The sequence below is a fragment of the Melozone crissalis genome, unplaced genomic scaffold, assembly GCF_028551555.1.
Source record: "Melozone crissalis strain CALT ecotype California unplaced genomic scaffold, PUWL_Pcris_2 ptg000045l_1, whole genome shotgun sequence".
NCBI classification, from domain to species: domain Eukaryota; kingdom Metazoa; phylum Chordata; class Aves; order Passeriformes; family Passerellidae; genus Melozone; species Melozone crissalis.
The window spans coordinates 29,210,091-29,237,544 of record NW_026535823.1 but is presented as its reverse complement, the minus strand read 5'-3'; the positions used below and the strand labels follow the sequence as shown (position 1 = coordinate 29,237,544).

At 41.6% G+C, this 27,454-nt stretch overlaps 1 protein-coding gene across 11 annotated transcripts in view; it reads left to right on the top strand.

Moving 5' to 3' along the window:
- The window catches only part of DAB1 (DAB adaptor protein 1), a 414,997-nt gene that overhangs the window by 270,382 nt on the left and 117,161 nt on the right, over window positions 1–27,454 (top strand). For 6 of the 11 annotated variants that reach the window (XM_054285850.1, XM_054285858.1, XM_054285848.1 and 3 more), the window contains one exon: window positions 21,431–21,543. The exons of 3 other annotated variants lie outside the window; for them this stretch is intronic. The gene's annotated coding sequence lies outside the window, so the exon portion shown is untranslated. Of the gene's footprint in view, window positions 1–2,083; window positions 2,267–21,430; window positions 21,544–27,454 lie in introns of those variants that run through there. 2 more of the 11 variants (XM_054285854.1, XM_054285855.1) reach the window with 2 other exon arrangements.

Sequence of the window (27,454 nt, the reverse complement as noted above, 5' to 3'; positions counted from 1 at the left end):
TTTACATTACACCAGAGCAGATTGCTTATGGCAACTCCTGCATAATGAAGGAACACAATGAAGAACTGCAGTGCATATTGCTCTTCAGGTCTGTTCTATTTTCATAGTTGTTGTTTTTTTTTTTTAAGTAGAAAATTGCATAGTATAATTACAAGTTCATTTGCATTCATATTACAAGCTGTGAGCTAGTAGTCTTTTATATTTAAAAAGTATTATTAGCAAGTGTGACTTGCATCCATACATTTCAGAAATGAATGGGAATGAAGTTTTATACTACTCAAAGTCCCCTCTCTACTTAGGCAGCTGCCAGCATCCCTCCTGTAAACTCTGGGACCTCAGTGAGGCCAGCAACACAATAAATGCAACTTCATTTTATTGTGCACTGGTCAAAGGGTAAGAACAGCTCAATTACTGTTTTCCCCAAAAAAATTGCTTTTTGGGAACTAAGGGCCACCAATATTTTATTTGGCCTAATATATATAGACAAGCATTTCTCCTCAAGGATGCTATTATTTCCTAATGAAAAAAATTACTTTATTTCTCCTTTAGTTCTTTGTCTTCCTAGATGGTGAAATTGTCATCAATAGGAAATTTTGCTGCAATGAAGTTGACTACTTACTTCTTTTAATTCACATTAGAATAAGTGGGTTCAACTGAGAATCTGACCTTTCATTTCTGTAATAAATTGAAATGCAGAAAACAGGTCTATAGTGAAAAGCTCCATTGAATCAACTACTATAAATGTGGCTTGAATTCTGAATTTTTTATGTTGTAAATGTTATTACATGACGTTATCTTTTATGCTTAATACCTAATGTGCTGCAGAAAGAATGACTGAGGGAGATGAAACTGATAATATTTGAGAACGTTACCAGATCTGTGTATGTACTTCCAATCAATCTGCTCACTCAGCCTTTCCCTGTGCTCCCTGCCCTGTTAAGTGTGTTGCCACATTGGTTCAGCTCTCCTGCCTATCAGGTGGAGGTAAAATAACCTGTGGACATCTTTCTACCTTGTGAGCATCCCGGTGATCGCTGCCCGGCTGTCATCGCGGGGTGCGCACATCAGCAGCTGGGTACCGGCGTGTCCTCAGAACATCTCGCTGTGATTCCCGATCAGATTCAATAATTTCTAATGGTCTGAGCCCTCTTCTCTGTCAGCCCAGGGAGACGTGGCCGCTCAGCCCCGGGGGGTGAATCAGATCTATCTAGAGGCCGCAAAAAGCTTTTCTTTTAGTCATTTACCTCGGTTAGGGAGAGCAGCGCTGCTTTTATGCATTGATTGGAGATAATACTGGTGAAATGGCAATAACCTGCCAAATGGACTTCTCTCTGTATGTAAATCCTTTCGGGAAGTGCATGACAGCCTCTGTTTTCTATGGGTCTCCGTTTGTAAAGAAGCTGTTATCACAGAATAAGTTTAATGGGTCGTGAATTTTGTGTTGAAAGGAGAGTCTCTCCATGACTTCTGATCCGCCTGCAACAGACCTATTGGCTCGGCAGCGAGTGCATTAGGCTAAATATGCTTCCTCCATTGACTCTGAAGGTAACAGCCCTAAATGCCTCATTAAATTTTCATGGGTGACTGCGAGAAGCCATGAGAAAAGCAGCACACTGGTGGTGACGGCGGGGCCCCCGGCCCGGCCCCCGCCCCGCGGCCGTGTGGGGGGAGCCGCGATGGCGGGGCCGTGCTCGGGCTCCACGCGTGGGCTGCGACCACCCCCGCCCGGGCTGCCCCGCTGACCGCCCTCCCTGCGCTCGGGGGAAGCCCTGGAGCCCCCGGTACCGATTGCCCCCCGGCCGTGCTTGAGCGCGGTGCTGCGGACGGGGCGGGGGGGGGTCTCCATGCGCTCCGCTCCGCTGGCCCGCGGGGCTGCCCCGGAGCCGATGACAGGCTCGGGACGAGCCGACGCGCCGAGCCCCCCCGCCCCTAGCGGGGACAGCCCCGCCAGCCCCCTCCTCGCCCGGCCCCCTCTCCCTGCCCAGCTGCACAGCGGCGCTGAGACCCCCAGCCCTGGGAGAGGAGGAGAAGGAGGAGGAGGAGGAGGAGACCGACCCCTCATCAGCCGCGCTCCTCCACCGCACACCTCCCTTTTCCCCTCCCTCTGGCCTCAGCGCCGCGCTGGCGGGGCCGGAGAGGGCAGGCGGCGCGGGAAGGCGGCTCTCCCAGCATGGACGGGCCATGTGTATCCTAAGGAATAACAGCAGCTGCTGCGCCCACGATGGGGAGCAGAGGAATGCGAGGAGGAGAGGGCTCGCTGGGGCAGGTGAGAGAGCCGGTCCCTGCTCCCCTGGGCGGCGCGGCGGCAGGTGCGGGTTTGGGGGCTCAGCGGAGCGCGCTGCTCCTCCTGCCATCGGGGACCGCAGCAGCATGGAAGGGCAGCTTTTCTCCGAAGGAAGTTTATTTTTTGCCCGTCCTTCTACCCTCCCGCTCGCTCCCGTCCCCCCGAGGCGGGGAAAGGACTGGAATCCCCTGCGAGTCGCGGGAAGTTGCCGGCTGCGGGGGGAGCGCCGTGCGAGGCTGCCCCACAGCCAGCCGAGCTCTGGGGCAAAGGGCTGGGGGTGCTTTCGCCATCTCCCGCAGCGGGGCAAGTAAAAAAAAAAAAAAAAAAAATCGAGGAGGGAGCCACAGACGCGATGCGGCTGCGGGATTCCCCCCGGCCACCCCCGCCGTGCCGGGGGTCCCTGGGATGCGCCGCTCTGGGGAGCCTTGGCCGCTGCCGCCCCGCAGCTGGAAGCGCCGATCGGTCGCGGTAGTGCCGCTTGCTGTGGGAAGCGCCCCCCGCTGCCGGGCTGGGAGCCGGCTGCGGGCTGGGAGTGTGCTGAGAGCTGAGAGCCGGCTGAGGGCTGGGAGTGTGCTGAGGGCTGGGATGCGACTCGGCTGCGCCGGCGCTGCCCTGCCCGGGAAGGTGCGGCAGGGCCGGGGGACGCCGCGCTGAGGAGAGGCGGGGAAATGGCGCCCGGAGCGGGGCGGAGGGGCCGCTGGACGCGCGGCGAGCGGGGCGAGCTCGCCTTCCCCAGCCAGGGACCCTCTGGGGACCGCCCCTGGTCCCCGGCCAGCAGATCCCGGTCCGCAGCCCCCAGCCCGGAATCTCCTGCCTGCCCCCGGCGCTGCTCAGCGGTGCGCGGTCCAGGGCAGCGGGTGCAGAGTGACCGCTCGCGTTAGGAGTGCTGCGGGTTCATGCGGCTCTCCCGTACAGCCCCTACTTCAGGGGAAAAGCCGACACCTCCCCGTGATCTGAGTGTTTCGGAGTGCTTTCCTCTCGGGGCTGTGCACCGAGTGACCAGGAGCAGGCAGCCGGGAGTGAAAGTTGAGAGCTGCGGTGGGAGGAAGGCGGGCACGGGAGCTGATGCCAGGCTGGATCAGGACAGCGGTGACAGAGTCCGCAAGGGCCGGCAGGACGAGCTCGGGTCTGTGAATTCCCCGGAGCCGGCTCTTCCTTTGGTGTTTCACACGCTGGGAGCTCAGGTTCATGACCGGCACATTTGAAATGCCTCTATGAATGGTGAAGTGGGAGGCTGGGACTAGTAATCATAGTAAAGAGCTGTAGATAACAAAGCTGCTTTCTGGGTTGGAGAGTCCCGGAGCTTGCAGACGAATGGGAAGTTTTTAATTTCCCGACGAACTTCTGCTTCATTGTATATTTCAAACCGTTTAAGTCAATTTCCAGGTCTTTCCCCGCAGTAGTTTTAAAAGCAAAGTCCTTGGAACTCTTTGCCATTTGTCTAAATTCTGAATGCATGTCTGAAGCATTTAATCATGTTTATTGTTTTCAGCCACTCAAACGGAATAAAAATTACTTATCGTTGACGAAGCTTATCTCGCAAGCTGTTTCACAGTATGTTTCCATTGCAAGACACAGCGCTGTGTTAAACTACTGATGACTGTATTGTTTATTGTTCTTTCATTCCCCACCCTCACCCCCCGTAACACCAGTATCAATCTGTTCCTTACTGCTCTACTCAAAAATAACGGAGGAGCAAGTTTTCACCAGTTTGGTGTTTTCACTCGGAGCTGAGATTTATGTCTTTTATATTTGCTCTTAAGCTGTTTTTCATTCAGTGTGCTAAAGGCAGCTGATGTATTAAAAAAGGAATCAAGGCATAAAGCTAAAAGGGACTTTCAAACTCCTGAGCTGAAACTGTGCATGGAATTAGTGCTGGATCCACAGCATTATTTATTTGTTTATCCACATACATAACACCTTCCTGAAGCATAAGGTTCCTTGCCCCTTTGTCATTCCCATTTTATGTCATTACACAGCTAAAATGCGCTACTCACACTGGTCTAGAAATACAGATTTATTTTTTGGAGTGTTTTGATCTTGGTCTGTACCTCATAGGTGGTTTTGCTGCACTTTAACAGTATCTCAACACAGTGATGGAGGACACCATCATGTTTTCTTGTAGGATTACCTTTGGGACCTTAGTGACTGCACACATCAGTGGTTTCATCTTAGGAGGATTGAAATTGATTTTCTTCTTTTTCTTTTTCATTTTTTTTATCTCAGCCAGTGAAAGACCCTGTGTATGTCCTTTGACCCATGGCCTCACATGATGAAGTGAAACCAGTAGTGGAGGATGTAGACTTGAAGTAGCTACTACTAAAAAGTAGAGGTATCAGAATGAACCCCTTGTTCTGATCAGCCTGTGTCATTCTTTGGGCAAGGCAAAATTTTTAAAATTTGCAAAATTGGTAAAGCTGCTGCAGATATGTAACAAAACAAATTTAAAACATGAGCATTATGATACTTTTTTTTCATACTTTTGATGGGTTCTTGCTCAAGCAAGGAAGATTGACCATTCCCTCTCATCCATAACAGGCCTTTGTCTCTAAAGTATTTTATTTTTCAAATTTTTGCCAGGTATTTGTGTTCAATTTAGCAACAGCCAAGCTCAGCAACTAAATATCAGTGAGGTGGGAGAACCTCTATTTTTTACAACCCTCTTTGCATTTTAAAGTGATAGCAAATACTGGCAAAGAGGAACACGATTTTCTGGATGTTATAGTTCAAATTAACTTTCCCAGTCAATATTTAGTCAAGGTCTTGATGGTTAAAGTTAACTGTCCAAGTCAATGTTTAGTCAAGGTAATGACTTGGTTTTTATAAACACTACCCAAGCATTCTTGCAGAATTAATCAGAGTTGCTTGCTCAGCCAATTACTTAGGAATAAAGCTACGTTATTACTTGGTCTCTCATATGTCCTGTTCTGTTTGGTGTTATTTCAGCAGTGCTTGCTTTCAGCCCTTCTGTGGCTTCATTCTTACAGCACCCAGCTCTGTCTTTCAGGCATTTATTTGGTTTTGGGAGGTGAGGGAAGTCCTGCACTAACCTGTTTTTATGGGTAGGAAGATGAGGCGTGGAGATGCCAGGTGCAGGCTCCCAGAAGGAAGTGCAACATGTAGTGCAAAAATAACATTTCTTTATGTCCAAGAGCTCTTCAGGAGCTGTGCTGAGCAGCTCCTTGTGCAGTGCTCGGGAAGAGATGAGCACTTGGGATAAAGCAATCATTAACAATGTATGGAAACCATTTTGGTGTCTGGGACAAAAGTGATGAAATTGAGAATTGTTGGCATTGGTACTTACAGTGAAAGATGGAAGCATGTTGTGATCTGGGAAAGAACTGGAAATCTTTATTGTGATTCTTCATTTCTTGGCATCCCTTTAAATGGGATCTTCATTCTTCCAGGATGGCAGTTCAGTCTCTTAAACTGACATTAGAATCACAGTCTGGACTTCCATTGTACCAGTGGTTTTTTTTCTTTCTTTCTTTTTTTTTTTTTAATTGTACCACTTGCAAATGCATTCCCTGCAATTACATGGGTATTAGAGTAGATATTCATTAGGATTTTACTAATCTGAACCTCAAGTGCTGTTCTGCAAATTTGCCAGCCTTTGTAAGGCAGTGCTTGACTTCATCAACTGCACTGTTTTATTATGAGTATTTTGATACAGTAGAATGAAAAGCATATATTCTAAACCAAGTAATTAATCAGATTGAAACATTTTCATTTTCATACTTTGATTTGTCACAAAGAGAGGCTGCAGCTCTATATTTTTTCCCTTAACACAAGTTTTTGCCCAGTCTAGCTGCAGCCAAATGACATTTCATGGTGGTGGTTTAAGAATTTCATCCATGAATCAATCTTCCACTTCTGTTTCAAGGCAGCAGAATTGTCACAGCTTAGAGAAGGCAAGTAAGCTCCAGGAAAGGTACCTGTATCTATTTATTTAATCTTACACCGCTGTCAAACACATTTTTAGGTGTTTCAGGTGTAAGGAGTGTTCTAGATTCTTAACTTTGTTTATTTAAGTGATTCAGCCACATGCACAAATCTTGTCAGAACCCGCCAGTGTGAGCCCTTCTGTGGCTTCATTCTTAGGAAGCTTTCCTAAGCTTCCTAAGCCTAAATCTGAGTAGATTTAGACAGTTTTTTCCCAAACCATGAACCTAGATAGATGGATTGACAATGCGGTCTGGTGGTGGATCTGTCTCAAGGTGCTGCCATAAGAAAGAACCAGACCAGAGCAAGACCTGTCAGCTTTTGTCTCTCAATCAGTGTATTGTTTTTGTGGAGGGAGAGTGCAGCTCATTCCCTGGTGCAGAGGCTGCTGTGTCCCAGCTGTGGGGAAGCAGCTGCCCAAGCCCCAGCCCTTCAGACAGCTGCACGTCCTGACCAGCCCCATCCACAGCGGAGCAGCAGCCTTGCTGAAGGGCTGCTTGTCACATCTGGCTCTGCCTCAGTCCTCTCTGAGACATGTGGAGCTGTTGACATGAACTTATGGCCCTTGGAGGCGTCAAGATTTCCTTCAGTTACTCATGGGATCAGGATGGCTGTGGGTGAGCTTTTGAAAATCAGTGTTCCTGAGCAGAAGCCTGCTGGGGGAGCGGGCTCCAGGCACTTTCCAGCCCGTGATCCTTTGCACTTTCTGCAGACAGTCATTCCATTTCTCTTGGTTTAATGAGGATGTAGAGGTTACTTTTCTTCAGGGTATTTCATCTTATCTGTTTATTTTCTGTCTTATGTTTTATATTCTTATCTTAAGGATAAGAATATTTTCTTAAATTTTAGATGTACAGAAGAAATTCCTCCCTGTGAGGATGGGAAAAAGAGAATCTGTGGCTGCCCCATCCCTAGAAGTGTCCCAGGCTAGGTTGGACAGGACTTGGAGCAACCTGGGATGGTGGAAGGTGTTCCTGCCATGGCAGGGGGTAAAACTGGATGAGCTTTAAGGTCCCTCTCAACTCAAACTATTCTGTAATTTTATGATGTGTACCACATAAAAAATAGGGCAGTTGCTGGTTTTTTTCAGTATTAAATTTTGTATATCTCTGTGTGTATATATATACATATATATATATATGTATGTATGTATATCTATATCTACATCTCTATCTATCTATCTATCTATATCTATCTATATATATCTATATATATATTTATATATGCAAAAATTTGTTAGCTGCCCTTTTCACTCCATAAGTGTTTCTCAGGTCTCCAGGTATTGCCAAGCACTTACACTGAGAGATTCCCCACCCCTCCCACTCCCAAATAGTGATTGCTCTTGTGGGTTGAGGAGCATCAGTTTCTTAAGAGTCTTTGCAATTCCCTGAGCCTGAAGGCAAATGCATAGAAATTTAGTGGACCACCTAGTTCTTGACTCAGAATTCTCCAAAGAGGAGTGTGACCTAATTTATATTGTATTGGAACAAATAATCCTATCATGCACGTGTGCTTGCTGTTTTGTTTTCTTTTAGCAGGCATATTGCTGTCTTGCTGAAACTTCAGATTTAGATGTTAGGCAGTGTCCCTGTGGTTTTGGGAGGTGTTTTTCCTCAGTGAGTACTTACTGGAAATTTACTTTTAGAGGATACTTGTGAAGAGGAAAACAATCTAAGACTGACTCCTAAGGCTGCTAGAATAATTCATACCTGAATGTGAATGTACTGTTGTTTAGTGCTGAGGATAGTCAAGAGTCCTGTAATACAAAGTCTCCTCGTTATTAGTAAAGATGGAGCTGGAATCTCCCCAAAATGCAGTATAAATATCTGTCATCACATGCCTCTGTGATAGGGATTCTGGTGGGGTTTGATGTGGGTGATTTTAGGGTTGCTGAGGGTGTTTGTTGGGGCCAGATTGTGTTGAAACTCACTGGGAGCTGATCAGCATCCAGGCATTGCAGGTGTGGCCTCTTAAAGCAATTCCAGGTATGCAAAACCCTTTTTATGTTATTCTGTAGAGAGTAGCACCCATCAGTCTGTCTGTGCCAAGATATACTCCAAAGCTTGTCAATCCATCTATCTGTATTCATAGTTTAGGAAAGAGCTGTCTAAACCTGCACAGGTTTATTTTTAGGAAGCTTAGAAAAGTTTTGATTCTACAGAATTTCAAGATCATACCAAGAGTTACCTGAAAACAGTTCTTTCCTCTTGAATTTCTTGAAGAGCTTGGATTACTGGGAATCCAGTTGATGCAATACCTGTTTCATTGTTTCCCTTTTACAGAAATATTTTCTACCCTACTGACAGAGCAGTTAGAGAACAGCAGGCATCAATATTGGATGTTTCTTAACCTAAAGGATTATAATTTTTTTTCAATAATTGAAGTAAGTGAGGGGAAAATTGTGAGTGATCTTTTTTTACACCATGAAAAAAAAAAAAAGCTCAATTTCTGTTCCTTGAGATGCAGCTCAATAAACTATGCTAAAACAGCAAAGAAAAAGAGCACTTGAACTTGTTTAACCTTTCCAGGACCTGTCAGTCTCTGCCTGAGATTGGCCAGAACACCTTTATTGGCATGTGCTTTTTGCCAGATTAACGTGGATTAGGTCACTTGAATTCTCCCCTCATTAAGTTCATACATTTCCTTTAATCCTCTCTCATAGTATCTGTCAGGATTGATGGAGGAAAGAAAAGCTTCTCCTGCATTTGGGATATTTTAAACAAATAGTTAGCATGAAGAATTTGTTTTACCTGTTTTTTTTTTACTTGTGTAACCTTTACAAACCAAATATTTCTTAATTTCTTATGTTCTGCTTGTGGCTGTGGTGGGGTGGGAGACTCTGCTCCCTAGGTTTTGACGTTGGTGATGATGGGCACACTGGTAGCTTGGTGTTCTAGAGGATTCCCGCTTTAGGAATTTCCAAGTAGCTTCATAGTTAAGCCAAGCATAAAAGTAATTAGGAAAAAACCCAAAATACTTCTAAACTTTAATGTAGCAGAGCTGATATTCAGGAAGTTGCACTGCTCTTCAGTTCATCAACAGTCAATGCAGCAAATATTAATATTTCAATTTTCCCTTTCATTCTTTTATGTTAAAAAATACACACTTAATTTAGTTTTATTGTTACTGCCTCTTATGTCAGTTTTTTCCTAGCCCTGAGGCTGATCAGCAAATTCAGATCTTTTAATGGCAAGATTAGATGACCTGTTAGGTGTTCATGTCTTAAATTTTAGCAGCTATTCCACAAATATCAGGAGTTTCCCAGCAGGTGGGTTTTCCACCTGCTTTTTAAACATAATGAAGGTTTTCCCATTCTAGGATTTTAATTTCTGTGAATGTGCATATGTTTGGAAATATGTTTGTTGTGCCACAGCAACACTGACAGCATCACTTGGAAATGTTGTGTGGCCCCTGTTTGTGGTTTTAAAACACCTGGTAGTTGTTTGCAATAAAGACTCCACTTTTTAATTGCAGTATAATTAATACAAAACAAATCAACAGGAAGTGCTACTTCACACAGCGTGTTAACAGTTAGTTCAAGTTTAAAAACAGTAAAAAAAAAAAACAACCATCAGTGAGTTTAAGAAAGATTATTTTATGAATGGGAGTTTTTCTTTGTGGCTGCTGAAGTAATCAAATCTCACATTATGGCTTCAGGACAGTTTTCTACCCACCATCCCTGTGTGATAGTTTTTTATATATTCTGACCCATTTTTCTTCTTTCTGAAAACAAGAGAAATAAAATGTTTGAGAAGTCCTAAAGAGGATAACAAATTGAATTGACCACTTACTGTTCCTGGCACTCAAATTTTATGGTCCTTACCTCCCTAGTGATGGAGTGAGCTATTCACCAGCGCTGCGTGAGAGTTGCAGCTGATGAAATTTGGTAAAGTTCTTTCAAATCAGAGCCCCTGCACTGATTTCCGTCACATGAGGGCTTGTCCCCTGTTGCTATGTTACATTTGTAGCAAATGCTAATTGAATTTGGTGCATACAGATCCTCAGAGAAAAGTCAGAATTGTTACTGAGTGAATCCCACTGAGCCGGGCTTCAGTTTCTGGATTTCAGTGTGGGATGCTCCCGGAGAAAACATGAAATCCTCTTTATGCTGTCAAACAACACCAGAAAAATAACTCTGCTGCAGCCTCCAAACAGATCTGAGACTTCAGCACTGCTTGAAAAAGAACTGCAAGTGATTTTCATAAGGGAGTTCTGGTTGCAGCTCTTTATTTTCTTCATGGCAGGACTGTTGGTCCAACCAACTGCCTGAATGTGGTTGTCCCTTTTGAATGTAGAGTTTCTCATGTTTCATTCTTGCATAATTTGTTCTGTTGGATTCTCAGGTGAGGTGAGGAGATGGCAGAGGGAGGGATCTTCAAGGGATGCTTCTGTGCCTCAGCAGTCCTTGTAGAAGCAGCTGAGTTTAATTTAGACACAATTCCTAGTCCTGAGAGCTGAAATTTAGGTGAGAATAATCCTGTCCTCACTCACTGGACTCAGCTGCCTTTTTTCCAGGGAGCACAAATCCAAGGGAGCAGATCACGCACACATCAAGATTCAAAATATTGCTCAGGCTGTGCAGAGAAGTAGCTCAGTTCTTTATTGCAAGGATCATTTCTAGTTCAGAGAACAGACTGCAGGTGACCTGTGCACACTGTGGGTGGCTGCTTCTGCTAATCACTGTTTTCAGATGGAGCTTTTTGGTGGAGATGGGAAGAAGGACAGTGCTGAGAAGGGAAGCAGCACGGGTAGAGTAATTGGTCTTGTGGATCTGGGAGCACAAAAATAAATTTTCCTGATGAAGACAATGTTGACTTTCTTCTTTGTGGCTGAAATTGTGTACCTAATTTGCAATGTAGCCAATGAGTAAAGCAGGTATAACACCAATTTTAATGTCTGTACTGGATTACCTCTATGACTTTGCTCATTCTGGAGGACTAGGATTATCTTTGGCTGCTTCACAGTGATTATTTATTAATTAATTTATTAAGGAGACTTATTTTGAGGTTGAATGATAATGAATATATTGTCTTATTTTCATAGGTGTGCATATATTTTCTTGAGAAAGACTGACGCTGGATTTTTCCAAGACAATCAAAGGTTTGATTTATTATAAGAAACAGGCATCCAGAAACCACCAGGAATTGTGCTGATTTAGTGTATGTCTGGTTTCTGCTCCATAAAACCTCCACATTCTGGAGATCAGTGTAAGTTCACTGCTGTGTATTCAGGCAACACTGGAAAAAATCAAAGGAATTGAAACAAGGATGTCTGGAGGGTTCTTTCCCACTTGGGGTATGGGCATTGCAGGTCATAAGTGAAAATTTTCAACTTAAGACAAAGTTATAATCAGGAATAAGCAGGAATAGAAGTTATAAGCAGTTATAAGCAGTTATAAGCAGGAATAGAAGTGTATCTATCTATCTATCTATTATATATATATATATATATATATATACATGATAGCTGTAGTTCTAACATTAATACAGCATGAAAAAGTTCAGCCTAGAGTTCCAGGAGATGGTCTGGTCATCACTGCTGGCACACTTCTGTTGGGCTGCATCTTTATCATTCCACTATCACTGCATGAGATAAAATGCAGACATGACAACATCTTGTGTATTAATCTTGCTGAGTCCTAATTGTTCCAGCAATTGCTTCCTGTAAGGAGTTGGCCACACTGGGTACATCAGGGAGAGCACAGTGCTAAATAGAATGAATTGTGCATTCAGATGTGCTTTAGCTTGTACTTTACTTGCAGAAAGTGGAGAAAATCTTGTCTGCTTGTCTTGAAAGTAAAGGGGATAATGTCTGGAGGAACAGTTCCAATGCTTGACAATTAATAATAGCACTTTGAAGAGAAGCTTTTAGCAGAAGGCGAGCACATAGGTTACAGATTAGTACAGAGAACAATGTAATTTTTGTGCTAATATGTTGAGATCAAATAACTCATTAATAGGAGAATAATTTATAAGGATGATGCAAGTAGGAGAATAAAGTTCTTCTAAATATTAATCTACTGCATATATTATTTATTGTTGTAATAAAAGGTTGAGGAGTAGACAAGGGAGACTGAAATGCCTTGCAGTTTCTAGTAGAGTTCACAAAGTGCTTTTTTAAAGGAAATTTCCTTTAAATGAAGAATGCTGGCGTGACCTTTTGGTGAGGTAGTGGTAATAACTTGTAAAGTTTCTAAATGCATCTCTGTGCACTAATGTGAGAGGGAAACTTCTGAACCAAGGTTCTCCTCTCAATCCCAGCTCTCTCAGCCTTTCCCCCCAGCAGGGCTGCTCCATCCCTCTCATCACCCTGGTGCTTCCTCTGCACTCACTCCTACAGCATCACATCCTCCTCTGCTGTGGATCACACATGGCAAGGGAAATCCTGAATTTTGGCCCCTGTTAAAGAGTGTTATGACCCTCCCTCCTCAAATCTCACATGCCAAAGGTTGTCTTTGTAAAGACCTAATACATTTTGTGCTTATAGCCTTAGGAGCTGTGTTGCAGTGTGCCCAAAACTTAAAAATTACAATGGGAAAGCAGCTCAGGGAAGAGTCAGGGTGAAGAAAAGAAACAGCTGCTGTTACAGGTACAGTGTGTTACTACTCACAGCCTCCCTTTTATCCACTGAATAATTTTATATTTAACAGCAACTTGTGAAACAGTCTAATGATGTGTTAATAAACTGGAGTGGGACACATTTTAATTGTCAGTTTTTTGAAAGGTTTTTTATCTGCTGGCCTACTTCTTCAGGAGTGTGAGTAGATGATTAGGTTATGTATTCTATTTTTGAACACTCTTTTTGTAGTACAAAGCCTGGCGTGCTTCTGTCATTCAAAAACCTGACATGACTCTGATTCCCCTCCTGTGATAATTCTGATTGATCACTGAGGCTCTTAAGGCACTAACACCACCTGTAGAAGAGTTCTTAGCATGTGACAGAAATGTGTCTTGCTTGTTTTGGAGAAGTGGAGTTCACACATGTTCACAAAGATTTTCAAAACAGCTCCTTGTGAATTTTTGCAACGACTGTAAGTCAGACTGTGTGTAATGGAGAATTCAATCTTTATATTTTGTGAAAGCTTTTTCACCTGTTTCTTGCTCTTGTGTGATATTCTGGCACCTGTTGATGTTTGAAAGATTATTGCCACGTCTCAGTAAATAGTATTGAGTAGAAAATGGCTTTACTGATATTTTTCCTGGAGTTAGTCAGAGATGCTGTTCCTGCCATTAAATACTGTTCATATATTACTGTTGATAGGCATGTAGGAATGTGTTGTGCTTAACATAAATAAAATGTTGCTTGCCTTTAGTTTTTAGCTGTGGTAAACCAAATGTTTTTGAGCTCTGCTTTAGTGCTTTGCAGTGCTGTTGTGTAGCTGTAAATCTCACAGGAATTCTGTCCCCCAGGGATCCACTTTTCCTCATGCCCAAGTGAGCAGTAAAAAAGCTTTTGCCCTGCACAGAAACCTGTAAGTTCTGCATGTGCTTCCAACTTCAGTGTGTTCATCTCTATTGGGCTTAGGTAGAAAATGTAGCATTACTTTCTGAAATGGCCATCAGAGCCTCCTAATGAGACACTTGGATTTTTTTCCTCCTTTGACAGAATTAAATGTTACCTATTAACCATAATGCTTAAATTGATGAAGTGTAAAACTAGTGGAATGGGTTACAGGGAAAGGAAGTGAAAATATTATGAACCATATTGCCCTAATTTATGTCTTCTTAGAAAATCCATCTAATGAAATTAAGTATTTGGAATAATTCAGAGAATGATATTCAACAAGAAGTACAGCATTAATGGTAGGATGATCTTGCTTTTAATATAGTAAGGAAGATACAACTCCTTTTGTGGGGAGGAACATCAAATCCTGGTGTGTTGAGATCCAGGTGCATCATCAAGACCAGGTTTTCTTTTTTGGTGGACCTACACTATTCTGTTTAATTGAATAGCTGTGACAGCAATTTCTGTGCTTTTTGTGACCTTAAATAGAGGCAGATGAGGTGCCAGCTCTTCGTGTGAGTTCTTAATCCCAGTTTGCTGATCCCTCTCCTTTCCTCATGGCTCCTGATCTGGCTGCAGCTCCTCTCTCATAAATGATTGTCTCCATCCACTCCCCCTCCCACAAAGCTGTTTTTACATCCTGACTCCCAGACTGAACCTCCCAAGTCCTCCATTATTAAACAGCTCTCACAAATTCCTCTCTTCTGCTTCTTGTGATACAAGACTTCGTGTCAGAGTCAATCTCTTTTTTCTCTGCTCTGACTCTTCTGTTTTATGCATTCAAGACTCAGCAGCTTGCAGGGTGCCTTGATGGAAAGATGAACCTCTTGCTGTCACTTCCACTGCTCTGTGTAATTTCAGTTCAAAGCAGTAATTAAAGAAATAGTCCATTTTCCAGGACAGTGTTTATAGGAATGTGAATGCACATTTTAGTTCCTTCTGGAGGCTGCAGGAGGGGTGATAGCATAGAGGGAATTTTGTATAAAGGGCTCATCCTGGACAAATGTAAAATCTCATTTTTAAGTAGTTTTGGACTTGGGATTTTTGGTTTGTGGCTTTTTTTTTGTCTGTTTGTTGGCTTCTTTTTTGGTTTTGGGATTTTTTTTGGGGTTGGGGGGGTGTTGTTGTTGTTGGTTTTTTTTTTTTAGTATTAGCAAGAAAACCAGATCCGTGATACGAAGACCAAATCCTACTCCCAGTTTTAAAACTCAGCAAACTTTTCAGATATAAGTTTTCAATGGTTATTTAATGTGGTCAAAACACAGTATTTCCCTACAGCCTAAATTTTGGAAGCGATTCAACCCATTCATCCCTCACATCCTGAAAATCACCCCAGAGCAGATGCACTTGACACGTAGAATTGTAGCCTGAACAGTTAAAAATCTGCCAAGTGATTAAAGGGAGTGAGAAGTGTCAGCCAGCCTTATCCACAGGTGATGCTTCCTACCCTGGCTTTGAGTAGAGAAAATGTAAATAAGTAATTTATTTAAAGGGAGTTATTTAGCAATGTTACTGTTGATAGCTACATCATAAATAAACTGCTCAAAAATTTTGGTGAAATTTTAGACCTTGAGATCAAAGATGTAAGGGGTAACTGGAAGAGTGGATTTTGTGCAGATTATGTACTCACTGAGATACTCTGGGACTGTTGGTTTAGTCAATATGAAATGTGCTTTATCTGATGACTCCTGTGAGACAGAGCAAGAGGGTCATTGATACCAAGAGTTCTCTTGACTCTTGTTAATGGGGGAGAGAAGAATTGAAACTGCACTGGTGTTTGGCTTCTTATCTTCCTCATGATAGTCGTGGTGTGCTTAATGGCTGTACATGTCTGGAGGATTTTCTTTAAGTAAATGAGTTTGAGGTTTTGGAATTTAGGAGGAGGAAGATGTGTAAATACAATATCACTCTTCTTGGGCCTTTATTAGAGAATTCAAGATATGCAGATGCCAAGTCAGGGAGTGGAAATGTCATCCTTCAAAGACACATGAAACTCAAGGACTGTGTTAAAAGTGGTGTGCACTTTGAGGTACTTGAGTTACAAAGAAAGCTTGTAGTTCATGGAATTATATCCATGAGTCTTTTAATATACTCAGGTTGTTCTTTATTTCCTGTGGAGCGTTGCAGAATTCGTTTCCCTGGAGGTGACTGAAGTAAAGCTGGAAAAAATCCTACCTGATCTTTAATAATCCTTCACACGCATGGTAATGCTCCAGAATTGTACTATCATTGGATAATTTACTCTTAAATCCTTTCATCTCTGTGCTCCCACCTTAAAAAAAATCCTTCAGTGTTCTGGGGAGCCAGGGATTGCACACTTGAAATACCTTGGGCTTGTTACCAGTTCAGTCTCACCTGCTTACACTGATTTATTGTGATTTTCTTTTTTCTGAGGGCAAGACTGAAAAATACATTTCTGCCTTTATAGTTAATAGATTCAGGAAGTAATTTGCAGATCAGTAAACAATGGATCTCATATGATAAAAGCACTGCCTAGGTAATTCATAAGGAAGATAAACTTGTGTTGTAAAGCTTGCAGATTTTACTCTTATTTGTAGGCCATGTATTGCTCTCCTGTGCTTTCCACCATTAAGCAGTAACATTATTGCATTAGCAAAAAAGCACTGCTGCTTTGACTGGCTTTCAGAGCCACACACAGCACCAGATAATGCATTTTACTGAATTATGAAGAACTGTGTTATTTGTTTATAACTGCTCACTTAGTTATTGCTCTCTGTGTTACAATTTAATCACTTCCCTGCATCTCTGCAGCTCTCCCGGGCTGGTGGGAGCAGCGAGGGTACAAAGCAGAGTGACTGGCAGCTAAGTGTTTCCATCACTCAGGATGCTGATTTATTTCTGCGAGGAGGAGTGTAAAGGAAATGAGAATGGCTGTTTTTTGTAAGTGATGTGCTGAATAGTCATCAGTTAAACACTGGAGGTCACACATAAACACTGAAATCTTGAGAAAGGAAAAAAAAAATAAGAACCTGGAGTGTGTCTTGTCAACCTCTCACTGCACACAGGCTTTGGGAAGTGTGTGATGCTCAGCATGCCCTGAAAAGGCAGCACAAAGGAATCCTTTCACTTACAGGGTTTTCCTCACAAAAGAAGGGATATGAAGCATTAAAAGGCAGGGTGTTAGGAACTCCTTATTTTCAAGTTGCTATACATATTTGTGAAGTAACTGTATTCAGGATTCTGGCATTGCATTCTGCATTCTGGACCCAAAGAATTGGAATAGGGCTGGTGGTGTAAAAATCTGTGCAAATGGATCCCTTTTGGAGTTTGAAATATAATTTACCTTGAGCAAATATAGGAGTAAAAACATTGGTGGAATATTATATCTGTGCTTTAAAAATATTCATAGGTATGCCTGAGATAGGAAGAGATACATTAAAGTTTTCATTGCCTACTTTGAGGCAATAGAAATAATGTAATTTTATGTCCTCCTTGAAGTGCTGGTTTTAATCTGGAAAAAATAATTCTTTTTAGATAGTCAAAACAATAAATATTCTATAGCAAACCTGACAGCATTAGGTGATGTTTACAGGAGATAGAAAATTCAACTTAAGTTTTTTGCTAATGCTGTATAATTCCTTCTCTATTCCATCTGAACTCATACAGATATGAAATCCAGAGAAAACCAGCAGATAGTTTTGAAAGAAATTAGGTCTTTCTAAGATTTTAAACCTCCAGAGCCCACTGAAAATCTGTTCTCAACAATTCCTGCTTTTGTAGCAAGGAAGATACCTTGGCTCTCAGGAGACTGCTTTAGTGGGGTATTCCCTAGAAAGCCCCCTGTAGCCTAGCCTACATTTCATCTTCTTTTTCTAACCTAAATCCTGAGGTTGTCAGACACTTTCATAAAATGCATGCGCTAAAATTTGATGAAAAAATGTGGCTACACAGAGAAAGAACTACTTTAGGAGAAGCTTTTAGTGCTGACAATAGAGAAAGTTTTTACTGTCTCATGAAAAACTGAAACTCTGACTGCAGGGAGAGAGAGGGGGACTTGCCTCTTGGTCAGAGGAGTTATCTCTGGGTTTGCTGCTAAATGCACTCAGGGGAAGTGGAGGTAGCTGCAGGATAAAATAATCAAATATAAAAGCAGCCCTTGCTATTGCAGAGACTGGATGGCAAAGAAGAAGCCCCACTTTTTGATTACACTGATTTCTGGGTGCTTTATGCATCCAGATGAATTGATATTTCTTTTGATGGTGCCCATTAAGACACAGATTTTGAGGCCTATTTTGTCTCTTTCACAGGGAGAGTGTATGATATGTTGATAGATGTATGATCATGATAGTTTTGGAAGATGAAGGAGAAGAGAAAATGTGCTGTGGGCAGAATATAGCTACTTCAGCATTTCTTTTCCCTCCTGTCTTTTATTCCTGAGCTAACAGTCCATTCAGCCTGAATACAGATCTATTCTTAATGTGTTCAACTGCATTATTTAGCCCAGCACTGCAAGCCAGATTGTTATCCGTGGAGATGGAATTGCTAAGTTGATTTAATGGAGCTTTGTTAATCTGGAATTTAATTTCTATCTTGTCTTGGATGTGTCCCTTGTCACTTCTTAGTGTTTAGGACAGTGTGATTTTGGCCAAAAGGCACAAATTTACACTAAAAGCAGCTCTTTAGCTCCTGGATACCTGCAGGAAGGCTGTCCTGGAGACTCTTGCCTTGTGAGGAGCACTTAAAACTTGCTATTAATGCTGTAGTGCCTCTGTTTGCAGCACATTGATCCCTTGGAAGTGGAGCCCTGAAGGAGCAGAACTCTGTTGTGCTCCGTGGCTGTGAGTAATTACTGAGAAACACAGAAAAGAAAACCTGAGTGGTTTACTCATAACCTGCTCAGTGCTGCATGGTTGGAAGGGGAACCACCAGCTGAAAACACAACCAGCCACTGGCTCTGAACAGATCTGCAGTGGTTAAAAACACTGAGAGAGAGCGATATCAGATAGTTCCCTGGAAGGATATGGAGAAGGATTGCTTGAAAGAGGGAATTTGCAAGCCTGGAATGTGTTTTTCCCTACAGTATCCATTTCCACTTTCTGTGAAATGGCTTTCAATATTTAGGTTATTTCACATTTTGTTATAATCTCTTGGATGGAGATCAGATACGAGATTTATAGTCTGAAATCAGGTTGAAATGGTTCTTGATGGTGTCAGGAATATTTGCAAGGTTTTAGCAGCTGATATGGTGCAGATGAGTGGATAATACAAATAATAACATTTATTATCTCTATTGCTATCCCATTCCCCAGAACTGTGGACGTGGATTGGAGCCCTCCTTGCCTTCATTTTCCCCCATGGCGTTAGGCACTGTATCAAACAGGAAAAAAAATCCCAAATTATGTTTCAGAATGCTTGATAGTGGAGACACTTGCAGTTTTCTGATTAGGAAATAGCAGAATGATGTGACTCTGGTTATGAGCTAGTCAGTGGTGTCACTGGTCAAATATCAACATTTTTTACTCTTTTCTCTCTCATTCATTAAATCACACAACAAATGACATATCCAAGGTGAAATTTTAACAACAAATAATTGGCTTTGGAAGAGTCTGTGTAGCCCAGGTTTGGGAGGACACTTGGAACTGCCCATTTTTTGGCAGCAGTGTGTGGTGATACAAATAGAAATGGGATGAGTACAAGTTATTAGTGGTTTAAGAATATTATGTGTGATAAAATTACAACCTCCCAGCTGTCCCACCTTCCTCAAGCAATGCATCCACTGATCCTTTGAGGCCTGATCTGATGCAAGATAAGAGCAAATGAACTAGGAGCAAATAAACTTTGTCTACTGAGCAAAGTAATGCTCTCACCTGACTAGAGTGGGACTTACATGGGCACTTAGACTTTCTGTAACAGATTTTTTGCAGCATCAGGCTCCTGTTTGCAGGATTTGGTAATGCATTTCTTAATTTCTCTTGCCTGTGAAATGTTGAACATTTAAAGCTTTCTAGTTCCTCTTTGTTTCTCCATAAAGTCTGTTCTTTCCCAAATTATTCTGTCTCCTCAGAGCAATCTTCAGCTAAAAGTGAGGACAGGTTTGCACCATGAGCAGTTCAATGTCTTGAAGCTCAGATTTGTGTTAGGGAAAATATGATATCATGCAAGGACAAAAGGTAGTCTTGCACAGATTGCCTTGTTTGTGCCTAATTAATGTATTTCTTTCCTATTAGTTTCAAAGGTTTTATTTCTAGTCAGGAGTTAAATGGACCCATTCAGTGTTTATATTTATGCAAATGATCATTGTGTCACTCAGGTTGCAACATTAAAGAAAAAAAGCCAGATATTTTACATGCCTTTGAGTATTGAAGTGATTGCAATTACCTACATAAAAGGAGTTGCTTTATTAATTAATTAACTTGGAGAAAAATGTCTAGTGACCCTCTGAAGGAATATCAATAACTGAAACATTAATTATGTAAATAAGATCTGCCTTTACTGCTCATTATTCATCGTTCAACATGAAAATTGCCTTTTAAAATAATGCTTCATTCATATATTTCAATAAATGTCTAGTCTCCCTGGCCTGTCACTTGGATCTAGATTTTGAGTCAAAAACTGTAGTGACATCAGTACAGACCTTGGGACTCCTCCTTTGAGCCTCCAGCACTCAGTTCCTGATTGACGGGCTGGCATTTTTTGGGGATGCTCTGAGGCAGCAAATGCCCTTTGGGAATGAGTTCTTGCAAAATTCTTGTCTGGAGAATGAGGACAGCTGCATTTCATGGGGGAGGAAGGAGAGGAAAGAAGCAGCAAGATACTTGCAGAGCTTTTTTGAGTTTCCCATGGTTTCAGAAGGGAGGCTGCAGGACCAGCCCAGCTCCAAGTCCTGTTGAGTTGCTGAATTGAATTTTTCTCTGAGTCAGAGGCAGCAGTACCAAGGCAAACAAATACCACAAGGAAAACAAGGTTAGCCCACATGGCTGGTGACTGTGATCTTGTGCATCAGTAAATTTGCTGGTCCCTTTTACATTTGGAGGATGTGACTGAATGCCTCCTGGCAAGTGCTGCAGGTGATTTTGTACAGTTTATGAGAATCCTTTCCTTGTAAAGAGGAAGAGCTCTGCTTTTTTGTTTTCTAAAGTTTCACCAAGCGTGCTAGCAAATTCTGATGAAGGATTCCTGGAGGTTTTTATTCCTTTTCACATCCCCAAAGACAACACACAAAGGTTTCCAGGGTTACTTTTTGCTCAGGTAGCTGTGAGTGCACCTGTAAGAGGAGAGAGAGGAAGAGCTGTGTTTTATTCTCATAATCTCAAAGGTTGTGCTGCACATAAGCTTGAGTGTGCAGACAAAAAAGAGTAGCTGTGCAGTTGCAGAAAATCCTTTACTCTCCACTCCCTGAAGAGCACCTGCTTATGAGCATAGGACTTTCAGATTCCCCTTTTTTTAATGCCTCAGAACTCGCTTTGCCCATAGCAGGAAGGGCTGATGAAGAAATATGTGTGTCCCCCTCCCTTTCCCTTGCAGCGTGATGGATTGTGGAAGTCCTGATTGAAAATTCTAATCACAGCCTTGCAGTCCTGCAGATCGCAACCCCTGACAGTTGATTCACTCCTTTTCATGCCTGCTGCCTCTGACTGCTCCTGCTGCCTCGTCTGCATGAGTCTATCATTAGCACACAAAGCATGATGGATTGGCCAGGGTACCTGTGTCCTCAGAACCTGGGAAATGCTTCTCTTTCAGAGTCAAAGAACCTGGGTGTGACATCGGCATGAATGAGAGAAGAGAGTAGTGCAGTGTTGGAGGTGCCTGTTTGCTGCCCCTGTTTAGAGGGAAAATGATGCATTATGGGGACTGTAAGTACCTGGCCTGTTTGTCTGGGGTTTGGCTCCTCGGGTGTGGAGCAGTGCATGAGCTGGGTCTGGCAGGTGCGCAACTGTTTGGAAATCAGGGCTGTAAACACTTCCAAAATTCTACTTAAAGTTCAGCCTTAGATGATTAATGAAACTTAGATGATTAATGAAATCACCTAAGTTTCAGTGAGATCTGATGGCCAAGATGACTACAAATGATCAATATTTTGATAATGACTAGGCTCAGCTCACTTTGGTGGATTCTCTTCTCCAGACCCCTTCAACAGGAAACTTTTGCAAATGTTTGCATCTTGCAAATGCTTTTATTCATCTGTGTGACTTGGCATTTAATGTTTCAGTGAACAAGACAGTTAAGTTTTGGCTCCAGTGAAAGATTGATAGGAACAATTTTCGAATGTGGTATCACAACAAAGTGAAAATATGTCATGTTCAAATACTGAGCTCTGATGCGTCATGTGGTCTTGTAATAAATGAAATAGCACTACCAACCTGACAGATGTGCAAGAAAACGGTTTTAAATTTATGATGATTAATTTTCAAGATGAACTGCAATGAAAAAAATTGTTAGTAGATACTTAAAGAAGGTAAGGGGAACCAGCTTCCTGAGATGAGAACAGGCAGGTAATGATAAAGCTGCCTTCACTTTTATGTTTTGCTTTCTAAAATTTTAGCAGTGGGAAAATTCGTATTCTGGCTGCTGCAGCTGGCATTAACAGCTACTCATGCAAGTGTGACATGCTATGGAAATTGCACTTCTTGGATTTGTGCTGCTGTTTTGTGCTGGTTGTCTTGGAAGTAGGAGTAACTCAAAGCAGGGTTTCAGTAATTCAAAGCTGAAGGGTTTCTGCCTGGTGATTCTTTCAGAGCCGTCAAAATAAAAAGGCACTGAGCTTAGTGAGAAAACAGAAGTAGCTTGATACTACCTTGAAAGAAAACCAAACATTTCTGAACAGCATATTCATTTTGAGGGTTTGCCACTTGAGCAATGAGTTTATTTTGCACTGGGACAGTGAAATGTAAAGCATATTGTTTGTTAATAAACTGATTTAGTTAAGCATTTTTAGGGAATTTCAGGCTAAAACCAGCCCCTGATAGCCTTTAGTGGAATCTACTCCTGCCAAATGCAAGAAGATAAATTACTGCCCATCCCTAGCAGTAAACTCCATTATTTCAAGGAACTGTGTCCCAGTGAGACCAAAACTGAGCCTTCCAGTTGGAAATGGAGAAAAACAGCCTCAGAAGGGATGTGGGCTGTACTCTTTTCAGAGCAGGAGTTCAGCAGGGGAAAAAAAAATCCTAAGTATCAGTGTCATGTTATTTTGAAACAAACAAAATGCCTTTAAATGGAGATGTTTTGTTTGTCAATAGCACTATAAGCTTGTACATGGGAATGTTTTTGACATGTTGTGTGGGAAACCCCAACAATTGTCTGCCAGCTGTTAATTTCAGGCACTCTGGGAACAGCTGGTCTATAGCACCTCCTCATATCTGATCTTCTTCATCTTCAACAGTTAAACACACTTGATGGTTCTAGATTTTTCCCTTATTATTTGAGGGAAATTATAATTATTATATTTATTTGGAACAGTGGTTGTGGAACTCGAAGGCAGTATTTTATCTGTGGATTGCAATGTAGGTTCACTTAATATAAAGTAAAAATTCTAGAAGCCATTTTGGCTGTCGGAAGATAGATCTGAATGCATGTTCCCATTTTTTTTTCCCTGCAGAAAAACTTGTCAGAACAAGGTCTCTGCTGGTCCCTATCAGGTCCCTGTCTTACTGTGCCCAGAGGAAAGAGAAACCAAAATGTCTAAAGAGCTTAAGGGTCCAAATATAAAATTAGCATAATAAGTATAAAACTGTCAAAACAGATGAGGTGTATTAGGAAATGCACAGTATATTGTTCTTGCTGCCTTTAGTGCACTTTGTAATGGCTTTCATACAAGTTGCTTTGGCCCTTAGTCTTTATTATCAGGAATTGTTTTTATCCACTAAAATCTTCAAAGAATAGCCAAGATCATGCTGAAATTTAATGTCTTTGCCTCCAGCTAATGCCAGTCTGTGCTGGAGGGAAAAACTTTATTTAGGAGATGCTTAAGAATGCTCTGTCCCTGCTCTGGAATTGCCAGTAATCCATTGAAAATTCACTTCTACCAAAACCAGAATTTTGCCCAATCTTACTTTGGTTTTGAAATGAGAATGTTCTGTGAGACTTCCATGATCAGCACAGATCAGTTGTACTGTGGCATTTTTACAGTTGGGTAGAATTCAAAGTTTCTTAAGCAGAAATATTGGCAAACGTTGGAGTGTCGTGTCAGTGTGTTCTGAGATCTGTTAGCACCTGGCATGAAGTGACCTGAGGAATGTATTAATTGCTTCCAGTGACAATTGAATTGTCTCTTTTTATGCAGTTTCTGACAAGTGTAGCTCTCCAGTAACCTGTGGTTATGTGCCCTCTGAGTTGATGAAGCTTGATAAGTTTTGGAGGTTAATTCAGGGAGCATTTGCGTTGCAATTGAAGAAGTTCCATTTATGATGGGCTGTGTTTTATTTTAAAGGGTGTAAAGCTTCATTATCATGGAAGGATTTATATTGTCTGTGGTTATACACAAGATCTAATGGTCTAAAGGCGTGAGAAATGTAGTTTTATTTTTTTAAAATATTTTATTTTTCAGTTCTGTATTTTGCCAGTGTTAACTTAGATTTTCTCATCTGTCTAATTCAGTGAATTTAATTTTTCATTTCATTACATCAGAAAAGGTTTCATGAAATTACTATAGAGGCATATCCAAATTGCTCTCTATTACCATGGAGAGCTTCATTTGTGCCCTTTGTAGCTGTACCCCAATGCCCTTTAATGCAGGCAGCAGGAGTGGTGCTCGTGTGCCAACTGTGCCAGCTCAGCTTCCCAGGCCACTGTCCAAGCCTGCCCTGCACTGTCAGGGCTCCCTTTTCACAGCCTGCCCTGCCTGCTTTGGGCTCTGACTTAGTTCTATTCACACAACAGAATTCCAGTTTTCCTATGTTTAGGTGTAAAATTTCCTAAACAGACAGAGTGGATTGTTTTGTAATATTTTTACATTTTCTCATACCCTTTGCTTATGAAAAAAAGGCTTTTTATTTGCTAAGAAGGAAATAAATATGATATTTACTATATTATGTTCATCATAAATATCATAAATATACTATTTACTATGTATACAATCACTATAATGCAAGTAAGTAACTTCTTAATGGAAAATACTCATAAAACTGAGTTGATATTTGAAATTACTACTCTGAATCCTGACAAGAGGTACCTAAACCCCATCTACCACAGTGACTAACATTTTGACATTTACAGATGGGCCTTTGACTTTCCAGTTTGTCAGATGTGACCTATGTATCCTTGGCTGTAAATACCTGGAATGTGGAAGATGAAGCTGGAATCTATCTGTGCATGCAAATGTTTGCTTTTAAATTTCACTATAAATAATTTCTATACCTTAAGGTAGTTCCCCATCTGTAATGTGAGTTGCAATTGGTACAGTTATTGGATTATATTGGAATTATTAGTTATTAGAGTACTAGAACTAATTTGAATTAAAGATTGTTTATGAGTTTTGGACGTTAGGTAGAATAATGTGATATGTACTTTGGTGAGATAAACTAAACTATTAGTGGAGATTTTAGTTTTCCTCTGAGACTGGAGAAATATTTTTCTCCTAAATACTGAGTCTAGAATATTTTATGATGGTTTACCTATAATGAATCTTTCAGTTTGTTGATGGAGCTGCTCAAACACACCCAATAATAAAGGGTGCCAAGAAAGCTGAATTTCCATCCTGCTCTGCCACTCTTTGGTGGGAGTGACCAAATCACTTTTGCAACAGGTAATTCAGTATTCTGGTTTTCTTTTTGACTTGTGCCTGCCAAATGAAGGCAGACTGATCAAAAGGCACATTGTCAGATTACATGGGAAGTCAGGATTTTACTTCCCCAAGAAAATATGGGTTTCCCTGTAGCCCATTTTAAGTCCAGTGCCATACTTTATTAGGTATTAAAAATGTGATCTGTAATAAAATTGAAAAGAATGTATTGGTATGTTCATGTTTTAAGTAGTAATGGCTGTGGCTTGTCTGAAATGGCCTAGACTTCATTTTAACATCCAGTGACAAAGTGGAAAGGCTGTACAAACGTATGGTACTTTAATTAATGGGGGCAATACTGAGCTTTGAAAGTCCTCTGGAGCTTTTGTCTCTGTTGGAACATTGTGCTGTGAATCTTCCCTAATAGTTAAAGCAAATGAAGTAAAATAGCCTTTGGGCTATTTTGTTACACTGCGTTGTTGGAGGGAAAAAAAAAATTAATCCTGTGCCATTTTGCATTTGCTGTCTGTGAATCAAACTGTGAAAGCTAATTTAAAAACTTTCACACTCGGCTTGAATGAGGACTGTCAGTGCTTGGAGAATGTCAAATTGAATGCAATTAGCTGGAGTTGGGCTAGCCTAGATAAACCCATCAGCCTCAGAGTGCTCAGCCTTAATGACTGCTCTGATAAACTAACACAGAGGTTACAGGAAAGAATTTAAAGGCGTGGAAGTCCTGCTGAAAGCTTGCCCTGTAGAGAAGAAGTCTTTGAAACCACAATAGATTGTACACCAAGGGGCAGGGAGGTGGTGAGACCCTGTGGAAGTTAAATACAGCACAGGGGAGCATCCAGGAAAGGGAGACAAAACCACTGATGGAGCTGCTCAGGAATTGTAAATACATCAATTATTGAAGTATTTGTTAATTGTTCAGCAGCAAGTTAGCATTTGTGGACTCTGGACTAATTGGGTGACAGAGGATTTGTAGAGGAGGCAGCTGGTACAGCTGTGGTGGAGTGAAATCCTGGAATGTTTCAGGGAATGGAGGCACTGCTGATGTTCTGGGTTGGGGAAATAATGGGGATTTGAAGGTCATCTCTTAATTGTATCTGTTCATCAAATGCTGCATCGACCTGTAATGGGGACATGGGGTCCAAACTTAATGGATAAAGTGTCATACCATGCTTGGTTCTGTGTGTTCAGAGTGACTTCCAGATGGGATGTGAGCTGACTGCAGGTGCTCAAGAGCCAGGGAGTTTAGGAAAAAGACTGGAGGAGAAATAGGTGATGAACGGCTGAAGTGGTGAGAAGAGTTATCTACAACATCAGCTGCTAATCTAAAATGTAATGACTCTTCCCTTGGAAGATGGGATGTTTGCCAGTCAGGGGACTGCGGCTTCTGGGACATTATTTTTCCATGAGAACATGTCAGAAAATGTGTTTGGAGCTCATTCAGAACATTCCTTTTTTCTTTCCTCTCCACTTTTCCTTGGAGAAGACTCCCTGCAGAGTTTCATCTCCAGGTGCTGAGTGAGGTCTTAGCCCAAGTTATTCCCTGAGAATTGTAGTGAGTGACCCCTGATTTTCCTCATGGAGAGAGAGCCCTGATGGTAAATTGAAAAGAACTGAGTCTGTAAATTAGCATTTTACATGTCATCCCTTCTCACATGAGCAACATGAATTGTGCAGACAACAGCAGCATTTTTAGTTAATGAGCCCAGCCATGAGCACTGTTCACATTTAACATATTTACAGGGGGTAGCATCCAGTCAAAAAATTCCATTAATTTTTTTTTGCATGAATATTGTGTGCATGAGTGCATGCATTTATATGTGCATTTGTATGTATGTGTACACTATTACTGTATGCAGTGTTAAAGCATATAGAGTAATTCAAGAAAAATCACTGAGGAGGTTTCATTAGGCATGTAAATGTATTCAGCAGAAGATTTGAAATAACTCTTTAATGGAAAAAAAGGAAAAACTGTGCCATTTGACATGAGAAATCTATTTAGAACTATAGTATATGCACAGTCTGTTTTCTGC